Source organism: Staurois parvus, unplaced genomic scaffold, assembly GCF_062004578.1.
Source record: "Staurois parvus isolate SC_StPar_1 unplaced genomic scaffold, SC_StPar_1.0 ptg000153l, whole genome shotgun sequence".
NCBI lineage: Eukaryota > Metazoa > Chordata > Amphibia > Anura > Ranidae > Staurois > Staurois parvus.
The window spans coordinates 1169394-1190618 of NW_028317949.1; positions in this window are offsets into that span (position 1 = coordinate 1169394).

Sequence of the window (21225 nt, forward strand, 5' to 3'; positions counted from 1 at the left end):
AACTATATAATAGGAGGACACACCATCTTTCCAATCACTTTGTATCCATTCAGGCAGGCCCCTGCACTACATAGTTGATGGTAGATGTAAAGTGTATGGTGAGCTTTACAGAACCCAGGACATACTTCTCCTGCTTTCAGTACTACAGCTGTTATACTAGGGCTGTTATCTGATCGCTCAGCTCCTGCACACTCTGCCAAATGATCGATCTATGGCTGTATATGTAGTGAGAACGTTATTCACTGATTTCATTGGAAAACGTGCACCTGAGGAGGTGGGTGGTAGTGATCTACTGGAATGGAGGAGGGCAGATGCAGGGTGTATGGTAATGAGGTCAGCTGGTGAACTCCTTCCTGTGTCTTGTCTTAAGGTCTGTTCAGTAAACCAGCAGATCTCAATCATATTGTCGAAATCTGGGCAGATCTCGACCATATTGTCGGGATCTTTTCAGAGCCTGGACCGACTCTGTGGGCTTCAGCCCACTGTCATCTGAAAACAGGTCACAGGAGTGCACTTCATTCTGATATGGCCACACTTCTCATTTAACCACTACATTTCCCTTCTCTCCCTTTCGTCAAGCTTCTAAACATCACAAAACGGTTCCCTCTGCTGTGTAGATGTGCTCCATACAGTGTAGGTTTCTACTTCAATTACAGTAGGCTTCAGGCAATCAGATTGTCTCCTTTTCTTTCCTGAGAGTTCTTTGAGGGGATTTTTGCTTTTCCCTCCACCATGGCAGGGTGGATTCGGCAAGTCTTTGTTCAAGCCTATTCCTTGCAAGAAAGTGATGTACCGACAATTAAATGTTTGGACCTCACCTTACTGACAGATCCTATAAATGGAGTTGTTCATACTTCATTTCATAAATCTATTTCAGGTAACTCAACTCCTAGACCAACCAGTTGTTACTTGCACCTCACAATCAGATCTATTCCTACAGGCGCGTTTGTTAGGGCTCTTCATATCTTCCCTTTTGTTGCTTTGTTTAAAAGTGAAGCTTCGGTGATCGCATCACTAAAGTGCAAGAGGATATCCTGGAGGTCTTATTAAACAATGCATGTATTTTGTTTTTATCTTAATCAAGTCTAGGAGAAACATCATTCAGTATAATACTACCAGTAACAAAAAAATAAATATTGTACAGGACATTAGAAACAGTCCTATCTTTTGTCACCACATATTCAAAAGAATATAAACATGTTATCAGAAGGAATCGTCCTATATTATATGCAGCTCCACAGTTGCATGAAATACTCAAGTAAGGTTGAAGATTTGTTAATAGGAAAAATACAACTTTAAGCTTCATTATTTTTTCTGCTCTGTTTAAAAAATCGTAGCGTAATTAATGAAAATAAAACCTGGTTGTCAATGTAAGGTTCCTACAAGTGTGGTATTACAACATGTAAACATTGCAGGTGGAACCATAAACCTAAAGATGTTTTATATTTTAGGAGAGGGATTCCCCATCAAGCTTTTATTGACCATGAAACTAGAAATGTGGTTTATGTACTAGCTTGTTCTTAATGTAATCTATAGTACATTAACTGCCCTACGAGACATTTCTGTACTAGGATTGAAGAGTACTACTATGGAAGTTAGGGTACACCTATTTCTAAAATCCTAATGTGTTGCATCACTTTAGAGCAGTGTTTCTCAACTCCAGTCCTCATGGACCCCCAACAGGTCATGTTTTCAGGATTTCCATTATTTTGCACAGGTGATTTGATAAGTTTCACTGCCTTAGTAATTACCACAGCTGTTTCATCTGAGGGAAATCCTGAAAACATGACCTGTTGGGGGTCCATGAGGACTGGAGTTGAGAAACACTGCTTTAGAGATACATATGGATATACACTATATTTCCAAAAGTAATAGGACACCTCTCCAAATCATTGGATTCAGGTGTTCCAATCACCTCCATGGCCACAGCTGTATAAAATCAAGCACCTAGGCATGCAGACTGCTTCTACAAACATTTGTGAAAGAATGGGTCACTCTCAGGAGTTCAGTGAATTCAAGCGTGGTACTGTAATAGGTTGCCACCACCGTAAAATTTTCTTGCTACTAAATTATCCACAGTCAACTGTTAGTGGTATTATAACAAAGTGGAAACAACTGGGAATAGCCGCAACTCAGCCATGAAGTGGTAGGCCACGTAAAGTGACAGAGCGGGGTCAGCACATGCTGAAGTGCACAGAAGTTGCCAACTGTGCATGAGTCAATAGCTAAAGACCTCCAAACTTCATGTGGCCTTCAGATTATCATAACAACCGTGCATAAAGAGCTTCATGTAATGGGTTTCCATGGCTGAGCAGCTGCATTCAAGCCTTACATCACCAAGTGCAATGCAAAACGTTGGCTGCGGTGTGGGAAGCACGCCCCCATTGGACTCTAGAGCACTTGAGACGTGTTCTCTGGAGTGACAAATCATGCTTCTTTGCCTGGCAATCCAACAGATGTATCTGGGTTTGGCGATTGCCAGGAGAATGGCACTTGCCTGTCTGCATTGTGCCAAATGTAAACTTTGATGGAGGGGGGATTTGAGGATGGCCCCTTCCTTTTCCAAAATTACTGCGCACCAGTGCACAAAGAGAGGTCCATAAAGACATGGATGAGTGAGTTTGGGGTGGAGGAACTTGACTGGCCTGCACAGAGTCCTGACCTCAACCCGATAGAACACCTGTGGGATGAATTTGAGTGAAGGCTGTGAGCCAGGCCTTCTCGTCCAACATCAGTGCTTGACCTCACCAATGCGCTTCTGGAAGAATGGTCAAACATTCCCATAGACACACTCCTAAACTTTGTGGACAGCCTTCCCAGAAGAATTGAAGCTGTTATAGCTGCAAAGGGTGGGCCAACTCAATATTGAACCCTATGGACTAAGACTGAGATGCCATTAAAGTTCATGTGCATGTAAAGGCAGGCGTCCCATTACTTTTGGCAATATAGTGTATATTGGGACCTTAGCTAGGTTGTTACTGTAGTGGGTCCATACAGGTGAGTAGGAAAATGACGCCCCATGGGTCTGAAAAAAAGCAGCTTCTTCTGCCTGAATATGAGTTACACACATTCCCAGAGTCTCTACAATGTGAACACAGCCTTAGGTGGGATGTAAGGGAGCATGGATATACAAGATTATATCTGAAGTGCTACATTTTATGTAATTGGTTCCCAAATTGGTTCCCACTTTGTGCAGGTGGTTACTGTCCTAGTTCAAATTAAAATCTTCCACTCCCCATACCCCCGCAACAGTAATATTTTGATGCTGCACAGCATTTTACATTCACTGGACCTTTCATAGGCACTCGTCAATAATGACTGCTCTTTCTACCCCCCTCTTCCTTTCATAGAGGTTGTACTATAACTTCCATCAATGAAAAGTGCTCTAGGGATGGAGGAGCCCAGCCCTTCATTCGTCTGCTTTGATAACAGTCTATTAGCCCGCATAAGGGCTCTAAAATGAACACAAGAGGTATTGTGTCACTAATCCCTGCCAAATCAAAGCTTCAAAAGGGGCCAAAATGGTCCAGGCATCCTGTATAGATGAGCGACTGCCAGGGCGCAAAAGACTTAATTTTCCCAGAGCCTGTCACAGATGAGATGGTTGCCAGCAGCTGAGAAATTGCCCTGCAGTTGGCACAGCATTTTTTGCCAGAAGAAATTGTTCATAAACGCTCCTGTCCTGACAAAGCACACCAAGGAAACCAAGGTAATTTGTAATAAAGGCAGGCTAAGAACAGCTGAAGAGCAGCCAGTAACTTATTACCATTCACACAAATAAGCTCTGCCTGTCTGAAGATGGCATAGGATCGGCCACCTCTTGGCCTGGTCCTAGAGCTACTTACAGATTTGTTCCGGAGTGGCTCCTGTTACTCAGACATACAAGCTGCAATACAGCATGGCAGCATTTAGCCTAGAATGTTGTGTACACTCTATGACACTTGGAGGGTTGGTCATACTCAGGATAAGGACTTTCAAGTCTCTGAGGAGAAAGGGGTACGACGAACAGATGACAGCACTGCCTGACACCATCTCCTAACACAGGCTGCACCACTAGCTTCTGAATCCTTACTAGCACCAGAAGAGACTCCATATGCATGGTGAATAAGATATAATGTCGCTGTTCACATTTACTCACCATGTGTTGTGGCCATGTGTACTTTACCACTGACAGTGTGGTCCAGCAATGCATTTTGTCCACATGCAGGTGTAACACTACCCCGTAAGAAGCTGCTGAGTTTTTGGGTCCCCTATTCCTGCACAGCCAGGCAACACACATTTTCCAACTTTCTTGCGGAGACAATTACCAGTCCTTAAAGCTTGTTTTTGTTTTTTTATTAAATAACTTGGGGATTGACTTGAGGAAACAACTTGAAGGATCAGTAGCCATGTTAGTTTAGAGAGAACCAAGTCCCCTTGAATGAACTCTCAAAGCCCAAGTTAACAATCCTACCAGCCCACCTGGCTGCGTTTAAGACACAGCTACCTAAATCTCTTGCTCTGGGTCACTCTCAATGAGAACCTGCTGGATAATGCATCTGACAGCTTCCTTCCTTGTATTCTCTGGGGGTGTAGAGACACTCACACTGTCTCTTTTATCCCACTGTTTTGAAAGAGGCTACTTTCAGGTCTTTTGCTGTGCTAGTCATTCCCTGGCTATGCAGGCTGCCTTCTTCAGACTGGAGGGAAGTGGAAATCCCTCTTTCCAGTTTCCTTTCCTTCCTTCCTAAGTTCCAGCCTGGAGGCAGCGCCCCCCTTCTCTGGGGTCCCCTCCCAGGCTTCACAATCCTCACCACTCCATCTTCCACCCAATAACTAAACTCCCCTGCTGGCTAGGCTCTTTCATATTTATAGGCCATCTTACCACACTGCCAGGCCTCCTGCCTGGGATTGGTCAGACTCCCACAAATATGCAGATCACCACCTCTTTGCTTCCACCCACTAGCTTCTAAAACCTTCTGAACGCTTCTAGAACCAGGGGGAGGTACCAGAGGCCTGTCCTTTAGAGCACTCCAGCCTGACCTAAAGTAAATCCAAAACAATTCCCCAGACTCACCACACCACTGTGAACCAAGGCAGGCATGCCCTTCAGGGCAAAATAACATGGCTGGGACCTGTATCTGCCATTGTAATTTAAAGCAGAAGAAGCTCATTTGATAGCAGATGCAGTGCCAATGCCAGATGCTGGACATGGAAGTGACCCATGCCATGGATAGGATGCTGCTGAAGATGGTGTTGTTGAGTACTGAAGTTGCTGCACTAGGAGAATGTTGGGAAGGAGGGGGGAAGGAGCAACTGAAAAACGAGGAGCAGTGCAGAACTTTTGCTGAGGACATGTCGATGTTTAAGTGCTTCTTCTACCAGCTCACCCAGCAGCACACATTTGAAAAGGCCCACACTGTAGAGCCCTGTGAATCTTCCCTGTGGATAGCAGCCTGTACTTGTGGGGCAATACCACTAGATGGATTTGGATGGCAGCTTCCTCCTGTTCTCTGTGAGGTGTCCCTGCTTCTGGACAACAGTGCTCTTTAGCCCATCCCTCTGAATGTTCCTCCTTTCCAATCTGTGGCACCCATGGATGGTCTGCCACCTCATCATTCATCCCCTTTTTTTCAATGGATCCCACTTACAGTAAGCTCCAGCTGCTGGAACATCACTGCCTCTTGTTGCTCTTGCCTTATGTCCCCTGCCTGTAGCTTGGCAGGCATTGCCCTTCTCTTGCTTTCCGGTCATTGTGCGGTCTTCCTCAAAATCATAAAGAAGGAAGACTTGCACACCCTCCTGCAGCAAGCCCGAGATCATATGACCAGAAAATTCCAGTTTGTGGGGCTATGGTGGGATTATTCAAGGGGACTAGCACCTAATTATGTTTTAGACTTGCAAAAGCTGTGTTAAGTTATTTTCCCTGACAATATCATCAAAGCACTGACGTGGACCAGGGGTGACCAGAATTTTAGGATACTCATTTATGTAAGTGAACACTTTAATGATGTTGGTTTATTGAAAACTGTGATTAAAAATCACTCCTGCTATGTGATGTATTGGCTGAAACTAGTTCAGCATAAACCCTAAATCCTGCTTAAGCCCCCGCACACTGCAGAGATAAAGTTAGGCTGACATCATGATTACATTGTGACATTTTTAGAATGTAAGCACATTTTTACTGTTTATTGAACTGAAAAATCACAATTACATTTACTGGAATCTCTATTTACCAAATTATATTGCCTATAGGAGAGCAAATATTCATACTTTACCTATTTAGGACCAGGGAAATTCTGTACTTCCGTGTGTTAAGTGATTTTGGTTTGAAGGATTTTATTGATTTTTTTTTTTGTAGCAATCTGTTACCTCCAGTATACAAAGCTGTATTTTACTACCATACTAGGTTAAAGGCTAAGTTCCTGTTCCTGGGTATATTTGACCCACTGATTGCAAAAATGGCACCAATTTTTCCCTATCAGCTCTAGTTTCTGAGATACAGCATACATGCCATATACCACTCTTCACTCTCGTTGCCCTTCAATAATCATGATATTTGAATATAGTGTTTTAGTAGCAATAACCTCTACAGTGCTCGATCTGCAAAAGTGAAATGTTATGAGTGACAATATACACACACCTCCTATATGATCATAACTATATTACAGTTAAAAACTTACACTTTAGAATCCAATGTTTCTGATGTAAAAGTACAGTTATGAGTATGTAAACACAAACCAGGTAACAGAAGAACAAGTTGATCAGCAAGATCTTTTCCAAAAACTGACTAAAAAATCTTATAAATATCAACCATATCTAAGAAACTAGAGCTGATGCTTTCTAGCTAATGCAAGTTCCTGAATCAGTGCCCTAAATAATCCCAAGAACAACTCTAAAAAGCAAAGCATCAAGGAAAAAATTTTTATTGTTGGGCTTTGTAATAAATGCACATCTTCAGTCGTGGAGGCTGACAACAGCTATAATTCATTCACAGAACTCCGTATTTGAATTGTGACAAGTGCAGGGAGAAGATCCCCACCCACTGTTATAGGTAGGGGGTAATTGGGGGAGAGGAAACAGGAGCTGGAACATGTTACTTGTTCCACCCTAAATAAGGGGGAGCATATAACATTCCCAAGGGTGAACTTATCCTTTACGTGATCCCTGTCAAAAGACTGTGATTACTAGCTGAAAGTTGGTGCTTTTTGCTCCCAGTGCCTTCACTATCACCATAACTATATTAACAGCTTGGCAACACTAGGTATGCACTGCACATGTACACTTAAAAGTATTCTCACAAGCATACCTGCTGGTATGGATGCACATGCATGTGTGCTGTAAACCTCCTTTACTCCTTGATACAGGAATATATCACAAATTAGGATGTAGATGCCCAGGAACAATATGGAAGTGAACTCTTTTGTCTGTGTAGAACTACCCTCGTAAGGGCCGTTGGATTTGTTTGGGTCCCCCTATGCTCTGCATAGCCAGGCAACACAAATTTCCACACTTGTACCTTCAGAGTCAGTAAACAGTCCTTGAGCTGGTTTTTATTTGTTTTTATTAAGGAGTTAACAACTTGGGTTGGGTCTAGTAGTATATGGATTCCCAAGGAACTGTAGAACTTGAGGACGAACTTCTTAGCAACTACAGTTATATACAAAAAATGTGGACTAGCAAAAAAATAGCCCTGTCCCTTTAAGGAGCGCTGTAGTCCCCTTTGGTGCACCTCCTCAGACCCCAGATGAATCCTTTTTTTCAACCAGCTGTACTGAGGGTATCCCTGAGCAAGAGGTCCCAGAAGCTTGCAACTAAGCAGTCCCAGATGAAGACTAGTTGGGTATTCCACCTGACTATCCTCTCCTTTTATCTGATCCGGGGGGTGTAGGAGTACTCACTCTGTCCTTTCCTGCTTGGTTTGTGGCTGCCTTCAGGCTTTATGCTGGGCAGGCTCCTTCCCAGCTACACAGGCTGTCCTCCCAAGGAGTGGACAGTGGGACAGAGGAGATCCTCCCTTCCAGCAACCTGCCTGTAGTTAGGCTCCCCATCCTGGGGCGTCTCCCAAGCTCCTCACTCCAGATTTCCTCTTAATCCATCTTCCACCCGACTCTGCCTATGCTCACCAGGCTCTGTCCTATTTTAGGATTGTCCTGGTCACCATACACAGCCTCATGACAGGGGATTGGTCAATGTCCCTCAAACATGCAGACCTGAGCCTACTCCTCCCCATGTTCCAGAAAGTTCTCTAGTTTCTGGAAAGGTGGGAGGGCTCCGGAAGCTCTGATCTGTAGAACCTCCCAGCCTGTCCTGAGGTGAACTCCTACGTCATTCCCAGGCTGAGTCATCCCCAAACTGCTACTCAACCGCTATCTAAAAAAAAAAAGCAACCTAGAAGGAGTTACATCTGAATTTGATAATAATCTGCCTATGAGTCAGGCAGATGCCCAATGACCAACCACTCTACTGGAAAACAGCTGACTGAAGTTAGAAAAAAATTTAAAAAATACAATAGGATTGACTTGGGTACAACCAGCCTGCCCATAGATGGATCGAATCTCGGCCAATCCCTGCTGAATTGGCCAAGATCTGATCCATCTATGGCCAGCCAAAATCTCTGCTTTATTTTGGTATATGAAGTAAATGCTGCAATGGGGCACAAGACTGATGCCCTTCTTAGAAAAAAATCATAATAATGATTTCTGTAGTCACAACAGGCCTTATTCATGTTGAGATCATCAATCCTATTGTTAATGGCAATCTAAGAATCCATTATTTTTCATGTTCTGTTGAGCTTTAGAATAAAGCTGTGTCTTAGCAGATAGGATTTTTTTAAAGTGTAACTTTATGTACAAAATGAAAATGGGCGAACAAGCAGGATGTTTTTAGAATGCTTTGCCTCTTCTGCATTAAAGTTACTTACTTGCCTCTGTCCTTGTACAGTGAGCTGCGTAATCAAACTGATCTTGGTTTGATTTGCTGCTTTAGAGGGCAGAGGAGAAACCTGGGGTCTAACAGACCCCAGATCTCTCCATAAAGAGTACCTGCCACTGCCTATGCTATCACAAGGGGTGTTGTCCATACTTTGTGATAGCAATAAAGTTAATAAAAAAATTAAACAGACAGTATAGAAAAAGTAAATAAAATTTTTTAAAATTCAAAGTGTCCCGTCCCCTGTGCTCACGCTCAAATGCGAATGCATATGTAAGTCCTGCTCGCATATGTACACAGTGATTGCACCACACATGTGAGGTATGACTGCGAACATCAGCCAGAGAGCTATAATTCTAGTGCCAGAGCTCATGTTTACAGTGCCAACCAAAAACGTAAATATATTTTATTGGGATTTTATGATAGACCAACACAAAGTAGCACATAATTGTGAAGTGGAAGGAAAATGATAAATGCTTTTCAAATATTTTTTTATAAATATCTGAGTGTGGCGTGCATTTGTATTCAGCACCTCTGAGTCAATACTTTGTAGAACCTCCTTTTGCTGCAATTACAGCTGCAAGTCTGTTTGGGGATGTCTCTATCAGCTTTGCACATCTAGAGAGGGACATTTTTGCCCATTCTTCTTTTCAAAACAGCTCAAGCTCTGTCAGATTGGACAGAGAGCGTTTATAAACAGCAACTTCCAAGTCTTGCCAAAGATTCTTAATTGGATTTAGGTCTGGACTTTGACTCCGCCATTCTAACATATGAATATGCTTTGATCCAAACCATTCCATTGTAGCTCTGGTTGTATGTTTAGGGTCGTTGTCCTGCTGTAAGGTGAATCTCCACCCCAGTGTCAAGTCTTTTTCAGACTCTAACAGGTTTTTTTTTTCTATTATTGTCCTGTATTTGGCCCTATCCATTTTCTTATCAACTCTGACCAGCTTCCCTGTCCCTGCTGAAGAAAAGCATCCCCACAACATGATGCTGCCACCACCATGTTTCACAGTGGGGATGGTGTGTTCAGGGTGATGTGCAGTGCAGTTTTCCGCCTCACGTATCGTTTTGCTTTTAGGCCAAAAAGTTCAATTTCAGTCTCATCTGACCAGAGCACCTTCTTCCACATGTTTGCTGTGTCTCCCACATGGCTTCCCGTAAACTGCAAAGGGGACTTGTGCCAGATTTGTGGAGTGCATGACTAATAGTTGTCCTGTGGATAGATTCTCCCACCAGAGCTGTGGATCTCTGCAGCTCCTCCAGAGTTACCATGGGCCTCTTGGCTGCTTTTCAGATTAATACTCTCCTTGCCCTGCCTGTTAGTTTAAGTGGACGGCCATGTCTTGGTAGGTTTTCAGTTGTACTATACTCTTTCCATTTTCAGATGATGGATTAAACAATGCTCCCTGAGACATTCAAAGCTTGGGATTTTTTTATAACCTTATTCTGCTTTAAATTTATCCACAGCTTTATCACTGACCTGTCTAGTGTGCCCCTTGGCCTTCATGATGCTGTTTGTTCACGAATGTTTTCTAACAAACTTCTGAGGGCTTCACAGAACAGCTGTATTTATACTGAGATTAAATTACACACAGATGGACTCTATTTACTAATTAGGTGACTTCTGAAGGCAATTGGTTCCACTAGGTTTTAGTTAGGGGTATCAGAGTAAAGGAATCTGAATACAAATGCACGCCACACTTTTTAGCTATTTATTTGTAAAAAATTTTGAAAGCATTTATCATTTTCCTTCCACTTCAAAATTATGTGCCACTTTGTGTTGATCTATCACATAAAATCCCAATAAAATACATTTTTGTGTTTGGTTGTAACATGACAAAATGTGGAAAATTTCAAGGAGTATGAATACTTTTTCAAGGCACTGTAACTCTAAACTGCAAATCTCTAAAGGCATTTAAAGTGTCACCTATAGAAAATGTTATGTACTGTAGCTTGTGGCCATTCCATGGGTGAGCCCAATTTTAAAACGTGACATGCTTGTTTATCTATTTACTTGATGTAACATCTTTTATAGTTTACTATAAAATGGGTATTATATTGTGTTGTGTGCACTAAAATTCACACAACCTGGGATTTCTAAATAATTTTCCCATTAAAAAATTGTGATTTTTAAATGTATGTGACAAGTATCTGAATTGGCTTGAGCAGCAAGTGGTTAATCATGCCCAGGGGTGGACTGACCATTTGGAAACTCGGGCAATGCCCGAGGGCCCGGGGTCAGTAGGGGGCCCCATGAGATGCCCCTGGTACCTTTTTCATAGGCTTTTTTGAGTTTGGGCAAGGACACAGGGGCCCCGTGATCTCCTATTGCCTGGGGGCCCCATGAGTTCTCAGTCCACCCCTGATCATGCCCATTTTTTAGCCATACTCAAAATTGTATGGTGAATAGTGTACTATGCATGTCGCAATTTTATTTTCAATCCTTTTAGGGTGAGTGGCAGGTAGCCCACGTAGTTCCCTTAGTGCATTTTCTTATCAATCCCTACAAGGTGTTGTTCCTAATTCTTTTCCAATGTTAGCAATTTTGATTTATTTTTATGCCTACAGGTGAAACTTGAAAAATTAGAATATCGTGCAAAAGTTCATTTATTTCAGTAATGCAACTTAAAAGGTGAAACTAATATATGAGATAGACTCATTACATGCAAAGCAAGATAGTTCAAGCCGTGATTTGTCATAATTGTGATGATTATGGCTTACAGCTCATGAAAACCCCAAATCTACAATCTCAGAAAATGAGAATATTACATGCAATCAATAAAACAAGGATTGTACATAGAACAATATCGGACCTCTGAAAAGTATAAGCATGCATATGTACTCAGTACTTGGTTTGGGCCCCTTTTGCAGCAATTACTGCCTCAATGCTGCGTGGCATGGAAGCTACTAGCCTGTGTCACTGCTGAGGTGTTATGGAAGACCAGGATGCTTCAATAGCGGCCTTCAGCTCTTCTGCATTGCTCGATCTCATGTCTCTCATCTTTCTCTTGGCAATGCCCCATAGATTCTCTATGGGGTTCAGGTCAGGCGAGTTTGCTGGCCAATCAAGCACAGTAATCCTATGGTCATTGAACCAGGTTTTGATGCTTTTCACAGTGTGGGCAGGTGCCAAGGTCTGCTGGAAAATGAAGTCAGCATCCCCATAAAGCTCGTCTGCGGAAGGAAGCATGAAGTGCTCCAAAATCTCCTGGTAGACGGCTGCATTGACCCTGGACTTAATGAAGCACAGTGGACCAACACCTAACAGATGACATGGCTCCCCAAATCAACACAGACTGTGGAAACTTCACACTGGACTTCAAGCATCTTGCAGTGTGTGCCTCTCCATTCTTCCTCCATACTCTGGGTCCTTGGTTTCCAAATGAGGTGCAAAAGTTGCTCTCATCAGGAAATAGAACTTTGGACCATTGAGCAACAGACCAGTTCTGTTTTTCTTTAGCCCAGGTAAGAATCTTCTGACGTTGTTGTTCAGGAGCGGCTTGACAAGAGGAATACGACATTTGAAGCCTATGTCCAGGATCCATCTGTGTGTGTGGTGGCTCTTGATGCACTGACTCCAGCCTCAGTCCACTCCTTGTGAAAGTCCCCAACACTTTTGAATGGCCTTATCCTGACAATCCTCTCCAGGCTGCGGTCATCCCTGCTGCTTGTGCACCTTTTTCTTCCACACTTTTCCCTTCCACATAACTTTCTATTAATGTGCTTTGATACAGCACTTTGGGAACATCCAACTTCTTTTGCAATTACCTTTTGAGGCTTTCCCTCCTTATGGAGGGTGTCAATGATGGTTTTCTGCACAACTGTCAGGTCAGCAGTCTTTCCCATGATTGTGATTCCTACTGAACCAGACTGAGAGACAGTTTAAAGGCTCAGGAACCCTTTGCAGGTGTTATGGCTTAATTAGCTGATTAGAGTGGGACACTTTGAGCCTAGAATATTGCACCTTTTCACAATATTCTAATTTTCTGAGATTGTGGATTTGGGGTTTTCATGAGCTGTAAGCCATAATCATCACAATTATGACAAATCACAGCTTGAACTATCTTGCTTTGCATGTAATGAGTCTATCTCATATATTAGTTTCACCTTTTAAGTTGCATTACTGAAATAAATGAACTTTTGCACGACATTCTAATTTGTCGAGTTTCACCTGTATTTACACCAATTTTTTAGACCTGATTTTTGCATTTTCTTATCAGTAATGTAAGAGACACTATCATTTGCTTCTGCCCACTGAAATCTGTATGCTTCAATGTGCTTAAAAGAGAAGTAGGGGTAATTTTTTTGGCCCAGTTATATTTACCTAGGTGGATGCAGCATTGGACCGATGCTGCATCTGTCCCCAAGCGGGCTCTAAGAACTCAGCGACCACATGACTGCTGATCACTGAGTTCTCACAGTTGCTCTGAGCAAAGAGCGGTGACTGTCAGTCAGTGCTGTCTGTTCTGTCCCCCCACTGCTCACTGGAGTGCTTGGCTGTGAAGGGGGAGGGAGCAGCTGGCTCAGGCTCTCAGTGGATAACTGAGAGCCTGAGCCAGCCAAGTGCCGCTCCAGACTCTGGGGTGGATCCCGACTTTAAAGTCTTAATCTTTCCCCAGCCTGAACCGGCTGAGTGACGTCAGCCGACGGGGGCTGCAGCCCGCTGTCAGCTGAAAAAGGGTCACAGGAGAGCAGAATGACTAGACTTCTCCTTGAAAAGGGACTACAGTCTGTGTTCTTTTTACACTGTGAATAATTTCTATATCACATTGCATCTTGCATCTTTCACGTCTGCTTTTATTATAACATGGCCTTCAGGATCATGGACAGGTTTAGCTCTCCCAAGCACAGCACCAGCAAAAAAGTTGTCTGAAGCCGCCCCTTTCCTTGTTAAAGTGGTTCTAAAACCTTAAGATTTTTTTAAAAACCTTCTGAGCTGCAGGATTCCCTGTCAACCCCCTTATACTTTCCCGAGCCTGATCTCGATCCAGCGCTGTTCACTAGAGCAGCGGACCTCTCCCTCATAGGGCAGATTGATAACAGTGGAAGACGTTGGGCCCAGCTGCTGTCAATCAAACTCTGATGAGGGAATGGGTGGCAGGACCGGACTGCAATGCCTGTGTCGACAGACGCAGACAGAGTGGCTTGAGATCGATTCTGTACGTGTCTCAAGTCGTTTTCTATAGGTATATTCTCTGTCTGAAGAGGAGGAGCCAGGAGTGCCAGTGGGGACCCCAGTAGAGGAGGATCGGGACTGCTGTGTACAAAACCACTGCACAGAGCAGGTGAGTATGGCATGTTTATTATTTTATTTTTTTTAAAAACTAAGGCTTTATAATTACTTTATGTAACTGTATGTAAATGCCTTTCTTTTTAGCATTTTGGTTTAAAGCACAGTTTAGTTTAATTTGGAAACACCTTTTAAAGATGTCAACAATTAAAATGAAAATTAACATAAAACATTCAAACTGAGAATACATTATTTTATAACTGAAAATTATTTGACACTTTATGCTAATATGTTCAAAGATGCTAAAGTAGTAACAGTTTACACACATATTCAAAATTATTTTGCTAATATTACTAGGTGTTGCATTTTTATTTCTGCCAGTGGGATGCCAAAAGAGCAAAGTGAGTAGCATAATACTGGAGATTGTGGCCTGACACATGGATCTAGATAATCATTTATTTATATGTATTTTGATGATATTATGGTGTATTTTTACCTGACAATGGTGGCATTCATACGCTGGTCACTATCTGAAAGTATTGAGAAGGTGCATTCATTACATCAGGGACCCCCCCTTTTTAAATTGCTATATAATAATAGCAAAAATATATATGTACCTATGGGGAAATGTGAAATATTTATACTTAATTTACCCCACATACTCTGCCCCTGGTGCCTACAGTAAGGAGATATTATGATCTTTTCAGCAAGATGTGGTGAATAATGAGAATCCCAAACTTCGTAAGATTTGTCATCCTTGTTCCCCAGGAATCTTCCCTGGAAGGATGGTGATGTCACTCCCTGCGGTGTGTAAGAATAGCATAGCATATGAATGGCACACCTTGGAATTTACCTGGCTACTCATAGTTCTCTTGAATTCATGCAAATAGGAAGCAGTTCCTCAGCTCACAAACTTGCAAGTATTGTATGCCATTTTAGATTTTCCAGCCATTTTAGTAGATACTCTTTTTCAGCAAGTTATTGCTATAAATGCTAAAGTAGAAACTTTACAAATGAGACCCAAATTTCTGTTAGCTATTTACACTATAAAAACCAAATGATTATTGGTTGGTATATAAACTTAAAGTGGGATTGCAATCAATTTATTGCTTTCATTTGTATCCATTGACAATAAATTGCATACTAGATGAGACGTCATTAGTAATACAGAGGAGAGGAGCATTTGCCAGATCCCCTGGTAATAATTCAGCTGAGAAGTTGCAGCTCAGCAAAATTCCAGCTTCAGTTAACAGATCAGCAGCTAGTCACCATGTATTTTGTAGTGAATAAATTCCTTACAATTCCACAACTGAACACACTGTACATGATCCAAGAGGCATATACAGCTTCATTACTTCTTATAGATTTATCACAACTCATGTTATATTATCAATGCAACATGAGTTATGAAAAAACTATAGAAGATATATATATATACATACACACAGGTCCAGACACAAGCACGATTTTTGTTTTTTTCAGGTATTTACTAAAACCTATTCAAGCTATAGTTATATAATAGAAGTGCACACTCTCAGGTTTAATTTGAGGGTATCAGGGGCGGACTGACCATTTGAAAACTCGGGCACTGCCCGAGGGCCCGGGGTCAGTAGGGGGCCCCATGAGATGCCCCTGGTACCTTTTTCATAGGCTTTTTTGAGTTTGGGCAAGGACACAGGGGCCCCATGATCCCCTATTGCCGGGGGCCCCATGAGTTGTTAGTCCGCCCCTGGAAGGTATGTACATCCAAATTGGAGGAAGGGTTTAGGAATTACAACTCTTAAGAGTATCCATCCCCCATTTTCAAGGGACCAAAAGTAATTGGACAATTGAATCAAAAGCCAGGTGTGGGCTACTCGTTCGTTATTTCTTCATCAATTAAGCAGGTAAAAGGTCTGGAGTTGATTCTAAACCCTCATGCACACGGGACGTTTTGATAACGCTGGTAACGTTAGCTGTGTAAAGTCATGTTAAAAACGTGAGTTTTTCAGCTTTTTATTGGCATTTTTGCATTAGCGTTTAGCTGCATTTGCGGTTTTTAGCGTTTTTTCTACCAACAAAAAAAATTTTTTCTTGGTCAAATGTCCAAAAATGCCAGTTTGCAGCGGTTTATGCATTTTACTGGGTTTTCCTGCGTTTTTCAGCGTTAGAGCCAGGGGCGGACTGACCATTTGGAAACTCGGGCACTGCCCGAGGGCCCGGGGTCAGTAGGGGGCCCCATGATATGCCCCTGGTACCTGTTTCATAGGCTTTTTTGAGTTTGGGCAAGGACACAGGGGCCCCATGATCCCCTATTGTCCGGGGGCCCCATGAGTTGTCAGTCCGCCCCTGGTTAGAGCATTTTTATAGCTAAAAAACTAGTTCTGGGGTTTTTCCCAGACAAAAAACATCCCAGCCAAAAATCATTGATTACAGTCTGTGTACATGGACACATAGGATAACATGCTGGGGGGTTTACTAACTGTAGAAAAAACATCAAAAGCCAAAAACAGCCGCTGTAAAAACGTCAAGTGTGCATGTGCAAGTGTGCGGTATTTGCATTTGGAATGTATTGCTATGAACCTACATCATGCGTTCAAAGGAGTTGTCCAGGCAAGTGAAACAGGCCATTGTAAGGCTTCAAAAACAAAACAAATCCATCAGAGAAATATGGCAACATTAGGAGTGGTCAAATCAACAGTTTGGTACATTCTGAGGAAAAAAGAATGCACTGGTGAGCTCAGCAACATAAAAAGGTATGGATGTCCATGGAAGACAACAGTGGTGGATGATCACGGGATCCTCTCTATGGTAAGGAAAAACCCATTCACAACATCCAGACAAGTGAAGGACACTCTCCAGAAGGTGGGCGCATCATTGTCAAAATCTAAAATCAAGAGAATCATTTTTTCACTTTGATTTTCTGGGTGTGTTTGAATTCAGTCCTCTGTAGGTTGATAATTTTCATTTCCATCAAACGATGGGTCATTCTTACATTCCTAACACATTACCCATCCATATCAGTATAGATATCCAGCATGATATTTTTCCCCATTGAGATCTGATGTGTTTTCAAAGTGTTACTTTTAATTTTTTTGAGCAGTGTATATAAAGCATTTGTACTTTTTATAAAATAAACTTTTGTGTATTTTCAAGAGTATACATTTTGGTAGCAGCTATTTCTCACCATTCTTTACTAATTAATTGCATCTGATAGGATGCAATCACTCTTCGACCAATAATTTTCCATCCTGCTCAGTGTAATTTTGTTGAGCCAGGCTATGCTAACAATGCCACTCACAGCTTGAAGTATGGCCAATAATTTGAGCCAAAAAGCAATTGTATGTCTATTTGTTGTCACAACTGTAGGCACTTATTTAGTGATGAAATTCAACATCAGAACTGTTGATAAACATTGAGGTGCTAGAAACCACTCCTTTAAACACACCCAGATTAATTTTCAACAGTGGCAAATGTATTATGTGAATTGAGTACAGAAAATAAATCTGTCCCTTATTTGAGTTAAAAAAGGAAAAAAGCAACATATTAGCAACTAGTGTCAGCGAACAGATGAATATGGCAGGTGTACCACGCTTTCCAATGCCAATCCAGGGCTTTAACCACAAACCTACAGGGCACTTATACCCCCTTCCTGCCCAGGCCAATTTCCAGCTTTCAGTGCTGTCGCACTTTGAGTGACAATTGTGCGGTCATGCAACACTGTACCCATATGACATTTTTATAATTTTTTTGTGACAGAGTTTTATGTTGGTGGTATTTAATCACCACTGGGGTTTTTTATTTTTTCTTAAACAAACCAAAAACCACTGAATATTTTGAAAAAAAATGTTTTTTCTTAGTTTTTGTTTTTTGTAAATAAGTGATTTTTCTCCTTCACTGATGTGCGCTAATGAGGCTGCAGTGATGGGCACTGATAGGCTGCACTGATGGACACTGATAGGTGGCACTGATGAGGAGGCACTGGTAGGTGGCACTGATGGACATTGACAGGCATCACTGATGGACACTGAAAGGCAGCACTGATACATGGCACTGTTAGGCAGCACTGACTGGCACTGTTAGGTGGCGCTGACTGGCACTGTTAGGCAGCACTGGCTGGCACTGATAGGCAGCACTGATTGGCACTGATAGGTGGCACTGACTGGCACTGATAGGTGGCACTGATTGGCAGCACTGATAGGTGGCACTGATTGGCATTGATAGGTGGCACTGACTGGCACTGATGGGTGACACCGAAAGGCAGCTCAGATGGGCACTGATATGTGGCATTGATGTGCACTGGTGGGCACTGATATGTGGCATATAAGATAAAAATATAAGATAAAAATATTTACCTGGAAATGTTCTCCACCTTCTTTTTCTGGATAGAAACATTTAACTAATACCGCCTTTCAATTATAAGAACTTACACTAATATGAGTTCCCCAGCAATTTAAAAAAAATGTGGGGTCCATGGATACTTAAGCCAGTATGGTTGAGCTGGGAGACTACATTATTGTCTACCTATACAGTAACTTACTCTGTTGTATTGTGCTTACCATGGATATTTTTTTTTACTGTTACTTTTCTGAAGGACAACAGTGAATGATGCTATCTGTATTGGTAAATATTATGTATGTTTGTATATCTAAAACTCAATAAGCAGCATTAAAAAAAAAAGCTTTGGCATTACATAGATAGTATGCTCTTTTTTTAATGTGCAAATTATAAAATTAAATTTCAATCTAAAGTTTGACACCTAGAAAAGTCCATAGCAATTACATAGTGTCACAAATAATGTAACTGACTAGGGTACCTATGCGCTGTGGAGTAATGCCAGGCTGACTTCTGTTTGTTACAATGCCAGTTATTTATTTTACCTGGATTTCAACTTTAAAGTGGTTGTAAAGGCAGACTTTAATCCATTCTGTGCATTAAGGTAAAACCTTCTGGGTGCAGCTCCCTCCTCAGCCCCCCCCCCCTTATATTTACCTGAGCCCCCTCTCGATCCAGCAATGTGCATGAAAGCCACAGCTCTCCTGGGTCTCTCTCTCCTCATTGGCTCACACAGCAGCACGAGCCATTGGCTCCTGCTACTGTCAATCACAGCCAGTGACCCAATGAGGAGAGAGTGAGATGTGAGCGAGGTGTGGGGCTAAGCCATTTTCTGTGTGTAAATTGACAGTATCCATCTACAGGAATGTGGCTCAGGAGCAAGCCTGCTCGAGTGCCCCCATAGCAAGAGGCTTGCTATTGAGGGAACTCGGCAGGAGGGAGGAGCTATAACCTCCAGCAGGGGACCCAAAAAGTAGAGAATCGCAGCGGCTCTGTGCAAAACCATTGCACAGAGCAGGTAAGTATAACATGTTTGTTTTTTGTTTTTTTTTACATTACAAACTTTTAGAAAACCTGAGGTGAGCGCATAAAAAAAAAATCACACTGCACGTGGATTATGGGATTGCACCATCATAATTTAAATTGAAAGAGGACTGTCTATGAGCACTTTTTCATATATATTGTTTTTATCACTATTTACTATTGTCACCAGCACAGTATGCGGTATTTATTTATGATGTTATAAGCAGAAGATAATTGTATTTTATACACTAGATATAAGTATATATATATATTTTTTTTTTCTTCTTTGGATTGTCATTTGAAATAGTGAATATTGTAATTATTTATACACAGGAGCGCGGCACAATTTATATATTTAATTTTCTCACAGAACACTGTTTAATGAGTAGGTGTGAGTGCCAGCGAATCACAGGTGTATCATATATTGTGTTTTTTGTTTTGTTTGTCAAATTAATTAATGGTAATAGTTTAGACAAACACCATAGAAGCTCACAAGTACACTCATTTATTTATTTTTTTTAAACTTTTAGAGTCACTTTAAGAATTTTGAGTCCAGACAAGTATGCAGGCAAGAACTGGATCATTCACCAGAAACGTTTTTCAACTAGCATTATCAAGAAGGAGATTATCATTTGCAGTCCTCATATTCCTCTAATGATATAATTGTTCTCGAGGTGAAATACATCTTTAATCCATGGCAACTGACCAAAAGTGTAAAAGTTTCTGTGGCACAATGAAGACACAATGCATTATCCTCTGATACCTACACTATAAATAAACTGCTGTGCTGTTATTTTTGTAGCGTAGTGTAAATCCATGTAATCCAAACCACGCTTGTAAGAATGAAGCCAAGTAGGCAGGATCAGATAATATTACCTTGTTTCTAAATTGTGTGATGTGAAAAGAAAAGAGCTATACAGAATGCGAAACATAATGGATTAGATACTGTTAAATCCAGTACATTGTCTTTGTTTGCACTCATTTAGAGAAGTTAACCTATTTTATTCATAATTGTTTCTTATCATGTATTTTAACACATGTTGATAGCAGTAGATAGCGGTCATAGTTACAGATGCTGACGGATCATAAGAACAGGGCAGCAGCTGAAGTGGAGGTTTGTTTTCCTTCATCTTGTGACATTCATAGAGATAATTACAACTTGGCTGAAATACAAAATTTAATTTCCTGAGCCTTTATGCACTAATCAGTGGTGTTAATTAAAACGCTTCACTGACCCTTTATTTTATTAACTAATGCATTCTGTTTTTACAGTATTTCTACCTTCACTTTAAACATCACTGATCAATATGACGTGTTTAAATAATCTCCAAGCATTTCTTATTTGAGATACGTAGAAAATATCATTTGTTGCAAAAAAGGTCACAAACTTGCCTTTAAAATGCATTACGAATGCATTTTTTTTCTGAGGCAGTGAGTGATGACCGGCAAATAAATGTTCTCATTGTTCCCCACTGGTTCCTATCACTGCAATATTCAGAATGAGCTGGAGGTCTTTTCCAGTTGTCGAAAAGGAAATTTTAATTTGAATAGACTGCTTCCCATATCTGACTAGGCTGCTGCTTGCTGGGTATATCTAGAGAGTGCTGGAGGACTTCCCTGTCAGAAAGGAAATCCTAATCTGATGGTTCCTGGCTGCCTCCCCAAAACTCATGCAGCTTTAGGGCAGGTTTAAACGATTAATGAACCGTGTCTGACAGACGCAGCTTTTCACTTGCATTTCCATG